Raw genomic sequence first — 16530 nt, forward strand, 5'->3', positions numbered from 1 at the left:
GCGTTGCTGCTTTATCAGGTGTAACAATTAAGTTTAACATCCATGAAAACAGAATTTATTCAATTTAACGGAGTTAGAAGTTAACAGGAAGTTAGCTCGCTAGCTTCCACCTAAACATTTCATACCATGTTCTGACTGAGACTTTTGAAACTAATTCAAACGTACAGCTCTGCTATCACTTCCAACATAAATGAAGACAGAAAACTAAACAGCAGTGACGTTTGTAGGGTTACTGAAGTTGGACTAGCTGGTATATAATGATGTGCTACGTGATTGCTAGCGACACAGCTATGTTAGCATAACATTAGCACAGTGAAGCTGGAGGATGAACGCTAACTTTTTTTCCACTCATTAAAAGTTAACGTGAGGGATTCTGGTGGTCAGGGACAAATGCAATCGCATGGCAGGATGCTGTACACGGGCCAAACTTCAGTCAGGAGAACAACTGATATTATTCATCCACAATACGAGGTTAGTTATTAATATACTGCAACAACATGGGAATAGAGAAGCTGGAGAGAATTCAGCATTAATGAATCAATGTTACGGAAGTGGAGGAAGCGCAGTTTTTGGCTTTCCCCATATTTCAAAAGTGCTTCATCTCTTTGCTATGACTGTCGGCATAATCTGCAGATGATAATGGTTTTAGCTGCTGCGATGCTTTCGACCAAAACAGGCGCAGCTTGATGACATCATCAACATGCGCTATCGCAATAGAGCGATATAGTCAAAATCTCTATCGTTGGCCAAATTTATATCGTTTCTACGGTATATCATTTATATCGCCCACCCCTACTGAATAACATGAAATAGTTTGCAGAGTGTTTACGGACGTGAAGCTAAAAAGAGCCGTAAGGTGCTAAAAAACAAACGTTAGAACAGGCTTTTCGCTGCAGCAGCACGCCATGTAATAAATACTCACAAAGAAAACTCGACTCCAGGTGCTCGACGCCCAGCTGGAAACACTTCATGTCGAGCTGCACGAGATTCACAGAAATCACAGAAAATGTAAAATTTTGGGGACGATAAATGTCTCATATGAGATTTTGGCCATATTGCACAGCCCTACAGGATAAACATACATTCTTATATGTTTTATATTTTTAAACTTGTCTTTTTTTGTTTGTTTTTTTTTAAATAAGCTGAAAGTGTTAACTTTTAAGTTTCTCTTTCCTAGAGCAACTTCAAACATACAACAACAGAAACAAAACCCTCACAAACGTTGTGACATCGTTTAGTTTTACCAGCTGATAACTGTGTTTCTTTAGGCTGAGTTTAGCAGGTGAGCATGATTGATGTTTGGCATCACTATGGGTCCTCTTTACAAAAGTGCTGACATTTAAAGAAAGAAGTGTTGAAGAACATGTTGCAACCCTCTACATTTTAACACACACACACACACACACACACACACACACACACACACACACACACTCCCCAGATACACACATACCTAATTTAACCCCCTGAAAGGACTGCTGCCATCTACCCGAACGAATGCAAGTTTGTTTTAGATTTTCTGCTATTTATCCATAACTATTGTTGCAATTCATTACTGCCTATTTTAATTTGATTCTTTTTAAACCGTAATGCTTATTGCTGTGTAGAGGCTGGACGACATACGAAATGACAATAAACTTCGTGAGTCTTGAACTAGTTACATGTGACAATGTGACCAATACGGAACCAAGAAAAGAAAAGAATCTAAAATCCTGAACATCCATCCATCCATCCATCTTCATCCGCTTTATCCGAGGCCGGGTCGCGGGGGCAGCAGCCTAAGCAAAGAGGCCCAGACCTCCCTCTCCCCAGCCACCTCCTCCAGCTCATCCGGGGGAACACCAAGGCGTTCCCAGGCCAGCCGAGAGATATAATCTCTCCAGCGTGTCCTGGGTCTGCCCCGGGGCCTCCTCCCGGTGGGACATGCCTGGAACACCTCACCCAGGAGGCGCCCAGGGGGCATCCTTACCAGATGCCCAAACCACCTCAGCTGGCTCCTTTCGATGTGGAGAAGCAGCGGCTCTACTCTGAGCCCCTCCCGGATGGCCGAACTTCTCACCCTATCTCTAAGGGAGATGCCAGCCACCCTTCGGAGGAAGCTCATTTCCGCCGCTTGTATCCGCGATCTCGTCCTTTCGGTCACTACCCACAGCTCGTGGCCATAGGTGAGGGTAGGGACGTAGATCGACCGGTAAATTGAGAGCTTCGCTTTTACACTCAGCTCCCTCTTCACCACGACGGACCGGTGCAGCGTCTGCATTACTGCAGCCGCAGCCCCAATCCGTCTGTCGATCTCCGGCTCCCTTCTCCCATCACTCGCGAACAAGACCCCGAGATACTTGAACTCCTCCACTTGGGGCAGGACCTCATCCCCGACCCGGAGTGGGCACTCCACCCTTTTCCGGCTGAGAACCATGGCCTCAGATTTGGAGGTGCTGATCCTCATTCCCGCTGCTTCACACTCGGCTGCGAACCGCTCCAGTGCGAGCTGGAGGCCATCACCCGATGAAGCCAACAGAACCACATCATCCGCAAAAATCAGAGATGAGATCCTGAGGCCACCAAAGCGAAAGCCCTCCGCCACTTGGCTGCGCCTAGAAATCCTGTCCATAAAAATTATGAACAGAACCGGTGACAAAGGGCAGCCCTGGCGGAGCCCATCACCCACTGGGAACGAGTCCGACTTATTGCCGGCAATGCGAACCAAGCTCTTGCAACGGTTGTATAGGGATCGAATGGCCCGTAGCAATGGGCCAGACACCCCATACTCCCGCAACACCTCCCACAGGACACCCCGAGGGACACGGTCGAATGCCTTCTCCAAGTCCACAAAACACATGTAGACTGGTTGGGCAAACTCCCATGCACCCTCAAGTATCCTCGAGAGGATAAAGAGCTGGTCCAGTGTTCCGCGACCAGGACGAAAACCGCATTGTTCCTCCTGTATCAGAGGTTTGACTAGCGGACGAACTCTCCTTTCCAGCACCCTGGCATAGACTTTCCCGGGGAGGCTGAGGAGTGTGATCCCCCTGTAGTTGGAACACACCCTCCGGTCCCCCTTCTTAAAGATGGGGACCACCACCCCGGTCTGCCAATCCACGGGTACTGCCCCTGATCTCCACGCAACATTGCAGAGGCGTGTCAGCCAGGACAGCCCTACAACGTCCAGAGCCTTCAGGAACTCGGGGCGGACCTCATCAACACCAGGGGCTCTGCCACCAAGGAGTTGTTTAACTGCCTCAGTGACCTCGCCCCCAGAAATTGGCGGGTCATTCCCCTCATCCCCAGACTCTGCTTCCTCCTCGGAAGGAAGGAAATCCTGAACATAACAGTCAAATATACGTCATGCACAACAGTGTAGGAACCGCCTACCGTACGCTTTTCTGTCCACTCTCACAATATCAGATCTAATTTAGCTGAAGTAACCTTCAAAAATGGGAAAACAAATTTGAGGTCATTCGTGTTAGACGCCATCATTTCTCATCATGAACTCTAAATGTGACAGTTAAGTTTGACTTTCAGACCTTGGTGATTTCTCTGAGCTGATGATGTCAAAATAAGTTTTCAGCACGTTGACATCGATGCTTACCTGACAAATCCACAGGATAATCAGGTGTGACCTGAGGTTGTCTCAAAGAAAACCCAACTCTCATTTTATATACAGCGGTCCCTCGTTTATTGCGGGAGTTACGTTCTAAAAATAACCTGTGACAGGTAAAAGCAGTCAGCTTTATCTTTTACAATTATTATAGATGCTTTAAGGCTGTAAAACCCCTCACTGCACACTTTATTTCTCATTCAGGCGTGAAAAACATATATTCAAGAAGACGTTTGTGTGTTTGTGTGTTCAGCAAATCATTTCTTCTTTGCATATCCTGATGCCTGAACACACAAACACACAAACGTCTTCCTGAGACTAAAGCTACAGAACTAGACAGTCGACGTGTTCACTGTCATGTTTCTGGCTCGTTTAGGAAAGCCTACATGTGACGATATCTTAAAAGCAAGATAAGAAGCTTATCACCAAATGATACCCACCAAGTGGAAGCAGCTATAGCAGCTTTTGTCATTAGAGGTGGTTTAAGGGCTTCAGGCACATATGACTGAGTCACTTTCACAACATCAGCTGGAAATGTTTGGTGAGCCTTACTTCAGTCATCCAGGTTGAATAAAGCTCACATGAAAGCTGCTCACTGGTCTGTTCTAATGCTCGCTCAGCCCACCCAGGATCGCTCAACAACAGACGTTCTGTCAACAGAAAGAAATCAGCGAGCCGCTGCTAAGGTTAGCACATGTGAACATTAGTTAACAGTCTGGATAATTATGTTATCTCAGGCAGCAACGGCGCTCCAGTCCCAGGGGGAGTGTGTTCAGGCTCAGCCATTTTTCCTTCATCATCACAATCCAACAGGATGCAATTACCAGAGCACGAGATGCAGAGATTGATACGTCTGTCTTAGGAAAAGAAAGTATACGCCACAATTAAGTGCTTAATCCATTTCACACTGTTAAGCATTCGTTAAAACAAAATCAAAACTCTGCGCTGCTTGAATAAGAAGCCAGACTGAAGCGACAGTAAACCTCGACAAACTGCAGCATTCGTGTTAAGCGTGCGGATTTTAAATGATCAGACAACAGTCATTTTAAATAGTTTGTTAATGGAATATTACACAGTGAGAAATACGTCCATATGCCACTCCTGTGGTGCTTTATTATAAGGAGCACTGTGCCTGCCATTAATCAGCCAGAATACTTTTCACAGGTTGTGCAGAGTCAGGAAAGCGTTTTATATTTTTATCTACAGACTGCACACGGTCTGAGGCCAGAAACACCCAGAGAGGGAGCGTCTGAAGGATCAGGCACCTGGTGATGCCGCGCTAACATGAAGTTTTCAGTTTTCAGTCTTATTTGTCATAAGTTAGCACAGGGTCAACATTGCAATGAAATGTGTTTGACGAGCAGCAGTCACTCAGCAGCATGGTACAGTAGGAGAAAATGTAATAAAAATAAAATAAAATATAATATAATAAAAATATAATAAAATGAAATAAAATAAAATAAAATATAATAAAATAATAAAAAAAATAGAAAAATAGTAAGGAGCAAAATATTAGAGAGACATGGTAAAAGAGAAAAGATGACTAAATATATATGTATCTATAAATATAAATATATGTACACTAGTGATTAAATAAGAAGATCTTGAAAAGAAATATGACGGGAGGGCAGATGGGACATTGCACAGGAATGAGCAGCAGAAAATTACAGTATTGCACTTTAAATATAAATATCAATAACAATAAAGTGAAGTGACCAGTGCAGATTAAACACTTGTGAAGCTGCAGGGTAGCTTCTGATACGTGGAGTGTGTGTGTGTTTAATAGAGGTGGGAATCACCATACATCCCACGATACGATATTATTGCGATTTTTAAAAATATTTTGCGATATTCAGATTCTGTACATAAAGGTAAACTTTATCAATATTCATTTTCTCTAATATCAAAGTCTCACACTCAGTCTTTCTCTCATTTCAGTTTTATTGTTGACAAACTGAACGGTTTGTATTACAGTCTAGTCCAACTTAACTGAATCAACCATCTGGTACAATTATAGCTATTCTGAACTATGCAGTTTATGAAAACTATGCAGCCCCTTCAGCAACTGAAGAATTTGAAAGTAAATTAAAACAAAATATAATTTTACATTAAATAAAAAAGTTTTAAACTTAATTAAAATAAAACATGTCTTAAATTAAAATAAGTAAACTGTCATGTTTACTTATACAAAGTATCCATTTCTGCTGTCCCTGTATCGACACATTATTAGCAAACAAAATATCACCATGCTACACAGTATCCATTTCCCCACCCCTAGTGTTTAAGTGTTGTGGTTGAGGTGTCGTATGGCTTGGTGGTAAAAACTGTTTTTAAGTCTTGTAGTCCGAGCAGACAGACTCCTGTAACGTCTGCCACATGGTAACATGAAGCTGTTTAATAAAGTCCAGCATGGCAACTGTAACAACATTTTCACAAACGTGTAGATTTCTCTTAGCAAAGGATTCATCGCAGCATCATTTACAGACCAAGTGATGGAACTTAATGATTGTTGACTCAGTGGCGAGTTCTCTTTGTTGTCCTACATTCATCATCTGTCTGTGCAGCATCATCTATCACATCCTTAGAAAAATCTATTTAATGCACAGCAGAGCATGCACACACTCATATACACTCGTATGCTTGGCTTATATAACTAAACACAAAAAAACACAGTCATCTCCTAGCTTGAGCTGCACTGAGTATTTAGAGCTGCTAACGTCTAGCTGCACCTGCATGATTGCTTGATTTAGCTCAAAGCACTAATGTTCATGGGCTGAGCAGCACCAAGGAAATGACAGCTTTTACAACTTCGAAGAAACTCCTGAAAAACACACTACAGGCCTGACACATGGTACACTGGCAGGAAATATGTGTTGCATCCAGTTTTATGACCAATTTCCTGAGGGTTATGCCTCTGCTTCTGCAAATTCATAACCTCACAGAGGAATCTGACACATTTTAAGGACCTGCCACTCTGCTGCGGTCGCACACCCAAGGTTGCCCTGCAGCACTCCTGTCTCTTTGTGGCGTGGGGGTCCCCAGGGGAGATGGACTGCGCAGCCAAAATATGCCAGGGCTCTGTGACCTCAATGACAGTCCATTCTGCCCCCTTTCACCCGCCTGTCAAGCTCCCCTCGGGTCTCCGCTAAATACGGATGACAGCTTTCAGCACACTGACGCGAGAAAGAGCTATGATGTGTCAGCCAGAGATAAATTTGCCTCCACAACAGTTAGAGGTTATCAAATTATCAAAGCAATTGCATGCTGCTGATGATGTCAATGCTTTGTGGGAGCATAAATAATGGCTTGTCGCGCCGCCGATTTCACCTATACGTCAAACCGAGAGAGGCAGCACTTTGCAGAAGTGACACCCTGTCTCTGTGAAATCTGTGCCACCTGTCACCTGTCAGACACCCGCTGCACAAAGTCACAGCCTGTGTGTGCGCTGAGAAAGTCAGAGCGGGTAAGAGGAGGCGGTACAGTGAGAGAAGGCAGCAAACGACAGACACACGGCCATTAAAGACAGGTCAAGGACGCCGTGTGTCTGCGATGATGGCGAGGCCAGAGTTAAAAAAGAATAAAAAAATCTTCAAACAGGAAACATGAAAAACAAAAAAACACTCAAATAGGTGAGCGTGTGAAGGAAAGCAGGATTCAGCAGACGATGGATCGAAGAAGACTTCAGGGCTTCGACTTGACCTTTAATGCACAAAGAACTGAATGACACAACAGATCAAATCTTTTTTGTTTTTACCATGTGGTGGTTTCACTTTCTGTGTCTGTCAGTCAACGCTGTCAACAAAGCGACGCTGTGGGCAGCAGGAGAGGCTCAGCAGACCGTGGAACAGCTCGATGACATGTTATAATAGTAATATTAATACATTTTATTTATAGGTGCCTTTAAAGACCCTCAAAGTCACCTTACATTAGTATGACAACATAACAAGTATGAAAGCTCATCGAGGTAAAAACAGACCAAGACGGAGCCATAACGAAGATGGTTTTAACCCTTTAAAGCCGGTCGGAGCAGCACGCTCTGTTTTGCGTAACTATTTTTAAATCCCTGTAGCACTACAACCACGTGAGCTAGCGCAATAATTTTTTTTGCATATGAAACCGGAGGAGTTGTACTTACATCTTATGCCATCAGCTTGTCCTCGGTCACAGTTTCCTTCCACATATAACTTTGTAAAAACTGCATAAAAAGCACTTGCAGCAACAAAAACATAATATTCCAGAAACACGCTTTGCTGATCCGATCAGCTGTTCATAACACTTCCTACGTTGGAATAGACGTCAGCGCGAACTTTCTTATGTCCACCATGACCTGCCCGAAACCGGAAGTGACGTCATTTGGCGGAAATGTAGTTTTTTACCATCAGGGCCTCATGAGCCTATACTGGTGTTTTTAAAAGTTATCTTTGACTTTATGACTTTCTGTGTGGTTTCTGGGATGCTTAGGACTCATATTGCACTGCTGGAAATAGTTTATTTTGATGCATATGCTGCTTTTTTGCAAATTTGCATTATAATATTTATTTTCGTTTTTCCTGCAGTATATAAAAATTGGTGTATTTCAAAAATAAAACTATGAAGACACTCAAAATAAATTTCCTGTGGTGGGAAACTAGTTTGTGCAACTTTTTTGTATTTACAGTTTTGAGGGATAAGCCTCTTAAATTTCTCTAACTAGAAATATATGTTAAAAAAATAAAAACGATTTTCAATTTTGTTGTAGTTTATTGCACTTTTTTGCAATTTATGTAATTACTATGCACTTAATGCAGACATATTATTAAAATTTGGGCTATAATGGTTGTATTGATGTATAGCAACTTGAAATGCTCCCAAAAATGGCTCCACAGCATGTAAACATATAATATAAGCTCTGGTGGACTTGGTTCTATGGTAGGTCTTAAAGGGTTAAGCCACAATTGAAAAGTAGAGAGTTTGTAGTTTGGCGACCTGGTGAACAACTAAAGGCTCTGAGTGCCACGTAAAACCTTTTTCCACTATAACCGTGTTTATGTGCCTGACACACTCGACCAACAAATACGTAAAAATCAAAATGTCTCTTTCAGCAAACATTAAAAAAAATCTCTGAGGTAAAGTTAAGTCTTTTGTGCGATTCGGCAAATCTCAAATAAGTAAATAAATAAATAAATAATCCAAAAAGTAGCTGCATTAGTACTGAAACAAACGAGAGAAGAAGGTCAAATATTCCCTCCAAATAAACCTCGACTGCCATGTGTGACATCAGTGGGAAACATTTTCATGGATCGTCTGCGACCTCCTCGCTGAGCTAACAGTCATTTCTATCTGCTTCTTCTCCCCCAGTGACAATTAGTTCGTCCATGTTTGGCAAATCAGTCAGTGCATGATAGCATTGCTCCGCCCATCAAAGGCGTGATTATATCGCCTGCTGTCAGTTATCGGACTGACGGATGTCAGTTGGAAAATTTTGACACATCGTCCAACCTCACTACACATTTCTCAGCTCTTTAAATTCAGTGACAGAAAACAAAGTCATTTGTTACTCAGCACTGAGAATGTGCGAAATCCACGAACTGTTTTGTATGCAGCCAGACATTTGTAGACAGATGAATGATGGAGCCTTTCAAGCACACACACACACACACACACACACACACACAGTACAAGCCTGTCGTGTGAAGATCAAAGCCAGTGAAAGGTCTATGAAGGCAGAAACACTGGAAGGGAGACAAATGCTTTGTAGGAGGTTCTTGGAACACAAACACTTGAAAGCCAAGTCGCTCAGATTGTTTCGTGGAGTAAAAAGGAAGACAAACTCGTCCCTGTGTGTCAGACATAACAGGATGCACACACAGTCTCGCTGTCAGCTCTGTCCCAAGCTAACCTCTGCAGTTTCACAGAGGCTGGCGCATCGAGTCCCCCATCCGTTTGTACATGTTTTAGAGCATTCAGCTGTACAGCACAGCAAGGGTGAGAGAACAATGGGTTCGACAAAGAACACACACACGTCTCATCTGCCCACACCCACACACACTGAAACAGATCTGTGGATTCCATCAAAGCACCACAGAGACCAGGGAACAATCCAAGGATGCAGAGGGGGAAACGTCCAGTCGTTCACATCACACCCAGAGGCTGTGGACACGTGACCAGACACAGAGCGCCACAGTCTGCGTTCACAAATAACCGAGTCAACTGGGCTTCAGGAAATGTGTGAAAAACTCTCACCAACCTCAGTTTAAATCATTTATATTTTCACCCCAATTTAACATCACCGCAGTAGGAATTAGAATCAAATTTATGGGAAAGGAGACCCCTTGAGCATCAATCAGCGTGATGAGAACTACTGAAAACAAAAGAAAGAATCTTTGGAAAAAAATTATCTCAGGAGAATTAATTTATTTTAGTCTGACCCCAGTCCCATCCGCTAACATGGAGGAGGCGGGGTTTATGACCTATACTGCAGCCAGCAGACACCAGGGGGCGATAGAGACGTTTTGGCTTCATTTTTGGGGAGCTGTCGCGTCGTCCATGTTTTCTACAGTCAATGGTTTATATCCACTTATGTACCAACCACACTTTCAGATGATTCTTCCTCTCTTTAACGCTCAAGTTAGAATCTTGGTTCCTTTATGTGAGGTGGTCATCACACAGACCTGCCCCCATCTGCACATTTCTTTTGGAAAACACCATTTTCTCCTCAGGAAACGGGTTTGAAATGGCTGCTTACACCTACACAAATCAACAGACTACAGGCGCAGGAGAGGAAAGTAGGAGCAGCTCGATAGAAGGACACATCACCAAACATCTGTACGCAAACATCTGTACGCAAACATCGTACGCAAACATCTGTACGCAAACATCGTACACAAACATCTGTACACAAACATCGTACGCAAACATCTGTACGCAAACATCGTACGCAAACATCTGTACGCAAACATCTGTACGCAAACATCGTACGCAAACATCTGTACGCAAACATCTGTACGCAAACATCGTACGCAAACATCTGCAAAAATCGTACGCAAACATCTGCAAAAATCGTACACAAACATCTGTACGCAAACATCGTACGCAAACATCGTACGCAAACATCTGTACGCAAACATCTGTACGCAAACATCGTACGCAACCATCTGCAAAAATCGTACGCAAACATCTGTACGCAAACATCTGTACGCAAACATCGTACGCAAACATCTGTACGCAAACATCTGTACGCAAACATCGTACGCAAACATCTGCAAAAATCGTACGCAAACATCTGCAAACATCGTACACAAACATCTGTACGCAAACATCTGCAAAAATCGTACACAAACATCTGTACGCAAACATCTGTACGCAAACATCTGTACGCAAACATCGTACGCAAACATCGTACGCAAACATCGTACGCAAACATCGTACGCAAACATCTGCAAAAATCGTACACAAACATCTGTACGCAAACATCGTACGCAAACATCTGTACACATTCAGTCCAGACGTGTGAATAAGTCACTCCCACACACCTTACATTATGTGGCTGCTGTACGGTAACCAGGTCACTGTAGTGCAAATGGTTTGTTCCTGTTATCCCTGAGGTCTGGTTTCCCATGGAGTGTTGGGTCAGTACTCAACAAAGTAATCTATTACACATTTTGTTAAAAGTAATGCATTCTGTTATTGAAATACTAGCTAGTAATTTGCAACACTACTCGTTCCAAACTGACCTGGGGAGAAAGTACCTGCCCCCTCATCCCAATGATTGGTTGTTCCACCCTTCGCTGCAAACGTTGCTTTAACCATATCCAACTGCAATAACTCGCAGTACTTCTTTCACACCCCTGCTGAGGAATTTTGGCCCACTGTTTGAACTACGCTGCACTGGAGGGTTTAAGAGCAGGAAAGCATTTAAGTCCAAACTTTGACTGAGCCACAAACTGACATTAGAGAGGATTCGTGGTTCTATCAATTACAACAAATCATCCAGTTCCTAAAGCAGACCAACAGACTTTGTTTCATGCAGATATAACAGCGTTCCAGAAAGTTCCGCTTTCGTCTGGTCAGTCCAGTTTACCTTAGTCTTGGGCTCATCCAGATGCTTTTTGGCAAATGTGCGAAAAGCATTTGTGCTATTTTTGGTTAGCAGCAGTTTTCACCTTTAAAGTCTAAGGATGCCATTTTTGCCTGGTCTCTCTCGTACTGTTGAACTCTGACCTTAACTGAGACAAGTAAGGTCGTCAGTTCTTTAGATGTTCTAGGTTCTACTCTGGGTTCTTTAGTGACTATGCTGTCCTCGCCCTGAGTCTCTCAGTTTCACCAGCTAGACAGCGAGATAACGATGCTCCAATAACCAGACTTGTTTTCCTTTTTGCGCTGATTTATTGAAGAATGGCCTCTGACCATTGCCTTCTCTTTGACCATCGTAAAACTGAAAGTACAAAATACTGTATTAGCTAACTAACATTGTAAACTAGCTTGTTACACTCTTACTGCAAGCTAACAAGACTTTCAAATGTACAAATTATCGAACCATTTTTACACAAAACAAAAGAGAATAATTATTTTATCGACACTCATACTTACAGACATATCTTGTCCAAGGCAACAACATTTTAAGGTCCGTATCAGCTTCGAACGATAACATTACGGTATCACTTTCCGCCATCTTTTATTTCTTCTTCACGTTCTCATTTTTTTCCTTTCCCAAAGTAACCGAACCCATATTACAAAGCAGCCACTAGAGGGAGCTCTAGGGCAGTTTACAACTATAATATCCAATTGAAGTTATAAAAGGCAGAACAGTGACCTCCTGAATGTGTTGGCGATGCGAGAGCTTGCTTGGGCCTGCTGTGCAGATGTTTGTGAAGAGCTGGCACTGTTAGCAGCGTAACACACGTGTGCTCTTTTTGTCCAATAAAAATTAGGGATGGACTGATTGGATGTACAGTATCGGTCCGATCCCGACCTAAAGCACTCGATCGGATATCGGGGAGAAATAAAAAATGTAGCCCGATCCATCAAATATCACAAAAGCACCTCACAAATTTGCGACATGGCGTAACCCAGGCAGTGACCTCAGCACATCGGTGCAGTATGCGTCACGTGATAGAGCGGCTGTTGTGTGCGAGACCTGTCTGTCTGTCACTACCCGATCCGTACCGGAAACCCGATCGGTACCTGCATGCGCAAAAGGTGTCTACTTCCGGTCGTAGCGTTTTACGATGGTTATGGGTCAGAGTATCTGTTAAGATGTTAAGAATAATAAGTATCTCTTAAAATGTTTGCAATAATGAAGCATTTCAGTACAATGTAGACAAAAACGAAAAATAAAAAGATACTTACGGATCAAGACTCCCCGATCCTTACTGCGCATGTGCAAAGTCGGACCGTACAAATCGGGTCTACCCGATCCGTATGACGCATGTGCAGATGTTTTCTTCTTCTTCTGTTCGTTTGATGGCAGTTTACTCCCCAGTGTATGAGGATACCGCCACCTGCTGACCGAGCGAATGAACCCTATTGTAAACTGAATTAGCGTCATTACAAACATGTGTTAAATTTGATTTAGTGATAGTCGAGTGTGTTTATGCTTGTCTGTGTGGAGAGGGTTGACTGGAATAGTGATGATGATGTCCGCTATCACTGTCAATTGTCAGTAAACACTTAATCTGGCTGATGAATCTTCATGTGACATATTATAAAGTCTGTATTATTAAGTCTGTAATTAGGCGCCATTCTTCTTATTTTACGGCGCTGTTGTTCAATCGGGGGACACTCTCTGTTGAGGAGAAAAGCAAAAATTTGTTTGTATACGGATTATCCATTGTTTAATGTCCCAGTAGTCGAAAAGGAGGCAGAGCTGTTGAGAAATGCTAGGAGCTAACTGGGCGCTAACCATATCATTCAAATATATTGAATGTCGCAATGTTGGCAAAGAGAGGAAGTGACGTAAGATTTGCGCATGAGGGGTACGGATCGGGTTTCCAGTACGGATCGGGTAGTGACACTGTTGACGGTCCGAAGTTCACACTGAAAGCATCTGGAGCTGCGCTGCGTGCTGCCAAACCAGCATTTCATCTCCAAGTAAGCGATCCCAGAGAAGTAAAGAGTGTGAGTTCATCTCCGAGTGTTTGTAAAGCGTTCCCACGTTAGGCTTAACGACTGATCTGTGGAGCGTCTGTGCGTTGTCATTGCTAAGTCTGACTGTACGATGGACAGACTCAAGTTTTACTTTGTGAAATCAAAAACTGTGTTGCAGGTTAAACAGATTCGTGTTTCTTTTTTTCATACTTGTGTTAAGTTTTGTATAGAAATGACACGAAATTCATTCTCAGGTTAAATGTGACTGAAACAGCTCACACTGATCAAAGATGAGTGTCATGAAGCCGTGTTTTCATTTATGGATGTGTATTTATGTTCAGCTTCTGCATCTTTACTTTCCCAGTTGCCACTTCCTGGTTTGCAGATTAGATTTACATCTAATCTAATTGGTTGTTCAGCCAAACGGATGGAAACAACAGTCAGTGTCATCTTTAAATGTGGAAACTGCCACAAAGCGGTTACCCTAGACACCCGGAGAGCATTGCTGCTAGTGCTGAGATCACCTTCAGGGAACAACTAGAAACGTACCAAAAGCAGTCTGGTTTCAGAGAAAGCAATTTCAGCAAAAAGACATTTCTGAGAGCAAATCTCGACACAGTAGGTTGTGTTGCTGTAGTCATGACTGCAACATAAAATTCAGTTTTAGGTTCACAAATATCAGGACTAAGTTTGGCATGAATAGCTTTACATTTAGATATTCATCTGCAGAATTAATACTTTTCGCTCATGCAGGAACAAAATCCGTACAACATGTGTGCGTAACCTCAGGACTCTGTTTGGGGCGTCTTCCTTTATACAATACAAAGCATGTTATGATTGTTCGTGTATCTTTTTTTATATTGATGAAATTTCATTCTCAAAATTCGCAGAGGAACGGCCATTCAATCAGTAGAAACTCCATCGCAGGATCTTTTCCTCTCACCACATTTTTCTGTGAAATCCACGTCTCAGTGCAACATCCAGGGAGATGGAAATTATCTTTAAGCTAACGGCTTTCTGCACAGCAGGGGGCAGAGTAAAGGAGAAGCTAAAGGTGTGCTATATTTTATAATTCCCTGTTTCTCATTAATCTACTGGTCAGAAAGGACGCCGCGTGTCTTGTTGTGTAGATGCATTTTTGTTCGTTCACAGAGCGTACTCTATTACTTTACTATTATGTACTTTATTTGAACACTTTTTGATAACCATCACGTCCAATAGAAAAAACAGCACAAAAACACCCATAACTATGACCTTCATTCGGAAATAGACACCTGCACCTGGAGGGAAAAAGGCGCACGAAAGTGGCAGGCAGATGAAGACAAAACGCGCCATAATAATACTTTTACGTACACTGTAAGTCCCTAAAATCCACAACGCTTACGGTGTGTTCACACCGAACGCGATAGGCGCGAGCGAAAATGCCCCAAACGCCCCTAATTTGACGCGTGCACATTCGCACCTCGACGCGTGTCCCAGTACGTCAGTGGGAAAATAGCGGTGGCTTGCTAGCTCTTGTGCGGCTTCCCCGGGTCAGTGAAAACTTTCAAAACAGAGAGCAGCTGGTGTCGTACAGCTCCGGGTTGTTTGGTACGGCGTTGATTAGCCTTCCCTTCATTGAAGTATGAAGGGCTTTGGCTGGATCTGCCCCTTTGACCTAGGTCAGAGCCACGTCACCAGGCTCCTGATTGGTTGTCGCGGCGCGATTTGATGCTGGAGTTCAGATTTTTCCAACTCGAGCGGTAGACGCGAAACGTGCGTATGGACAAAATGCAACACAAAAACCCACGCGCGTGTTTTTTTTCGCGAGTCAAACGCGCCGAACGCACTAGACTGATGCGCGTTTCAGGCGTTTTCGCAACGCAAATCTGCTTCCGAATTTTCGCAGGAGCCGCAATCGCGGGTCATCGCGCTTTTCCATTGACTTTACATGTAAACCTGATGCTCTGTACGCGTCTATCGCGTTCGGTGTGAACACACCGAACACGTTTCACGACATCAAACATCGTGAAACTGAACAATTTCACACCAAGAATTTAAGGCTGCTCAAATACTGCCCATTAACCCTTTAAAACCGGTCAGAGCTGCACGCTCCGTTTTGTATAACTATTTTTAAATCCCGGTAGCTCTGCAACCACGTGAGCTAGCGCAATAATTTTTTTTGCATATGAAACCGGAGGAGTTGTACTTACATCTTATGCCATCAGCTTGTCCTCGGTCACAGTTTCCTTCCACATATAGTTTTGCAAAAACTGCATAAAAAGCACTTGCAGCAACAAAAACATAATATTCCAGAAACAGGCTTTGCCGATCCGATCAGCTGTTTGTAACACTTCCTACGTCCATCAGCACGAACTTTCGCATTTCCACCATGACCTGCCCGAAACCGGAAGTGATGTCATTTTCGCGGAAATGTAGTTTTTTACCATCAGGGCCTCATGAGCCTATACTGGTGTTTTTAAAAGTTATCTTTGACTTTATGACTTTCTGTGTGGTTTCTGGGATGCTTAGGACTCATATTGCACTGCTGGAAATAGTTTATTTTGATGCATATGCTGCTTTTTTGCAAATTTGCATTATAATATTTATTTTCGTTTTTCCTGCAGTATATAAAAATTGGTGTATTTCAAAAATAAAACTATGAAGACACTCAAAATAAATTTCCTGTGGTGGGAAACTATTTTGTGCAACTTTTTTGTATTTACAGTTTTGAGGGATAAGCCTCTTAAATTTCTCTAACTAGAAATATATGTTAAAAAAACAAAAACGATTTTCAATTTTGTTGTAGTTTATTGCACTTTTTAGCAATTTATTTAATTGCTATGCACTTAATGCAGACATATTATTAAAATCTGGGCTATAATGGT

At 42.8% G+C, this 16530-nt stretch overlaps 1 protein-coding gene and 1 long non-coding RNA gene across 11 annotated transcripts in view; both read right to left on the reverse strand.

Annotated features, from left to right (window-relative positions):
- Window positions 1–16530, reverse strand: part of auts2a (activator of transcription and developmental regulator AUTS2 a) — a 418508-nt gene that overhangs the window by 339942 nt on the left and 62036 nt on the right. The gene's annotated exons all lie outside the window — the stretch shown is intronic.
- Window positions 5923–7938, reverse strand: LOC146509432 (uncharacterized). Its single transcript, XR_014876367.1, has 2 exons — window positions 7841–7938; window positions 5923–7661 (listed from the first exon to the last, which is right to left on the reverse strand). It is a non-coding gene; the product is annotated as an uncharacterized LOC146509432 (long non-coding RNA).

Source organism: Neolamprologus multifasciatus, chromosome 10, assembly GCF_963576455.1.
Source record: "Neolamprologus multifasciatus chromosome 10, fNeoMul1.2, whole genome shotgun sequence".
NCBI classification, from domain to species: Eukaryota; Metazoa; Chordata; class Actinopteri; order Cichliformes; family Cichlidae; genus Neolamprologus; species Neolamprologus multifasciatus.